This window comes from Bombus huntii, unplaced genomic scaffold (genome assembly GCF_024542735.1).
Source record: "Bombus huntii isolate Logan2020A unplaced genomic scaffold, iyBomHunt1.1 ctg00000159.1, whole genome shotgun sequence".
In the NCBI taxonomy this organism is placed as follows: Eukaryota; Metazoa; Arthropoda; class Insecta; order Hymenoptera; family Apidae; genus Bombus; species Bombus huntii.
The window spans coordinates 45,001-47,500 of record NW_026099400.1 but is presented as its reverse complement, the minus strand read 5'-3'; the positions used below and the strand labels follow the sequence as shown (position 1 = coordinate 47,500).

Sequence of the window (2,500 nt, the reverse complement as noted above, 5' to 3'; positions counted from 1 at the left end):
TGAACGAGACTTAAAGTTTCATATAATATACCGTTCAGAGGGGACCGGCTGTCTTTCCTCGTTGTCGTGAGTCGGACACCCGTGCCGTCGCTAGAGTTTTTCAAACTCTGCTTCTGGATATCGGGACGAAAGACCGCGCGAGGACGACGGATGCGAGTCCCATCGAATTTTTGACTTACACACTACCTGAACGAGACTTAAAGTTTCATATAATATACCGTTCAGAGGGGACCGGCTGTCTTTCCTCGTTGTCGTGAGTCGGACACCCGTGCCGTCGCTAGAGTTTTTCAAACTCTGCTTCTGGATATCGGGACGAAAGACCGCGCGAGGACGACGGATGCGAGTCCCATCGAATTTTTGATTTACACACTACCTGAACGAGACTTAAAGTTTCATCCAGTTTGTCGTCTATCATCTCATATATAATATACCGTTCAGAGGGGACCGGCTGTCTATCCTCGTTGTCGTGAGTCGGACACCCGTGCCGTCGCTAGAGTTTTTCAAACTCTGCTTCTGGATGTTGGGACGAAAGACCGCGCGAGGACGATGGATGCGTGTCCCATCGAATTTTTGATTTACAAGACACACACTACCTGAACGAGACTAAAGTTTCATCGAGTTTATCATCGCATAACCCGTTCGGAGGGGACCGGCTGTCTATCCTCGTTGTCGTGAGTCGGACACCCGTGCCGTCGCTAGAGTTTTTCAAACTCTGCTTCTGGATATCGGGACGAAAGACCGCGCGAGGACGATGGCTGCGAGTCCCATCGAATTTTTGTTTTTTTTTTTTTTTTTAAAGAAAAAACACCACCCGAACGGAGATGTGTTCTATCTTTCGTCGATTTTTCATGCTTTCAGTCGGTCGCGTGGTCGCCATCCGTTCGGAGGGGATCGCCGGCTTCGAAACCTCGATGTCGTGAGTCGGACACCCGTGCCGTCGCTAGAGTTTTTCAAACTCTGCTTCTGGATATTGGGACGAAAGACCGCTCGAGGCGGACGGCCGCGCGAATCCCATCGAATCTTTACTATCACCCGAACGATGGAGAGATGCACGCGCGCTGTTTCTTGAATAATTGGACGAGAGAGTAGAATCAAACACATATATAACATGGGCTAGCCACCGTGCTTACTCGTTCGCGAGATCGTGTGCTGTACAGAGGATTCAGAATCGGGTGTATATATCCCCGTCGTTTCCTGACGAACGGAGCTTCGATCTCGATGGTTGTTATATATCATAATGTACTTTACGCCCGGCCGGCGAACGCGCGTATCTTCGCGCGTTCGTCGTTTTCTTTTTTTTTCGAACGTTTTTGTGTCGTCAATCCTATGGCGACTTCTGCGCGTTCGATTCCCGTTGGTCGAACGTGACGGAACTCGGCTTCGCTAGAACCGAGAAGAGTACATTTGAGTATTGAACTGTTGTAAATTTATAAAAGATTACCCTGAACGGTGGATCACTTGGCTCGTGGGTCGATGAAGAACGCAGCTAATTGCGCGTCAACGTGTGAACTGCAGGACACATGAACATCGACATTTCGAACGCACATTGCGGTCCACGGATACAATTCCTGGACCACGCCTGGCTGAGGGTTGCTCACGTAAACCTAAGACTGCTTGCGTTGCGTATCGTTACTCTCCGTATCTGTCTCTCTCTGTCCCTTCTTGCCTTAACAACCCGCCGTCGTTCTTCTTTATATAAGAGAACGTTTCAGAGTCGGACGAAGGTACAAGAACGAGGATACGAATAAGAGCGGACGGAGAGAACATACGCGACGTACGAGCGATTGTTGGACGCTCGTCGGCGTTCGTCGCGGTCGTGCAGAGACCGTGCAAGTCGTACGCATGCTCGATATATAATCTATCGTGTTCACGGGAGACTACGAAACTCTACCTCTGTCTCTCTCTGTCCCTTCTTGCCTTGACAACCCGCCGTCGTTCTTCTTAAAAATTATAAGAGAACGTTTCAGAGTCGGACGAAGGTATACGAAGGGATACGAATAAGAGCGGAGAGAACCGGTCACGGACCTGCGTGAGTGCTCGCGGCGTCGTGAGTCGTCCTTACGAGGGCGACCGCCCGCTTATGCACCGCTTCGTGTATCGGTTATCGAACGTATATACTCGTAGTGTTCTCCTCGTGACCGATTTTTTTTTCATATCAGGCGATATATGCTACGTTTGCCGGTGTTCGACGCACGAAGGTCCGCGCCCCCGACGTCGTCTTAAAAGAATATTATATTTGGCGAGACTGAGAGAGAAAGCAAATATGGGAACTCGGTCGAGAGAGGAGAGAAGAGAGAACCAAAAAAAAAACCTAAACTCGATGGCGTGCGAAACTTTGCCATAATCTACCGTCTTTTCTTAAGACTCTCGTACAGCCCCAGGGATCGAATGCCCACTCCGTCTCTTCGCGAAAGCGACTGACAACAACGAGGACCGTCGCATCGATGGGTCGTCGTTGCGTTTTACACGCTCTGTGCTTTTTTACAAGCCCCGAAAGTAT

At 49.8% G+C, this 2,500-nt stretch overlaps 1 non-coding gene across 1 annotated transcript; it reads left to right on the top strand.

Annotated features, from left to right (window-relative positions):
* Positions 1-1,438: 1,438 nt before the first annotated feature.
* LOC126877406 (5.8S ribosomal RNA) lies at positions 1,439-1,593 on the top strand. The gene has a single exon (XR_007694990.1). It is a non-coding gene; the product is annotated as a 5.8S ribosomal RNA (ribosomal RNA).
* The last annotated feature ends 907 nt before the right edge of the window (positions 1,594-2,500 follow it).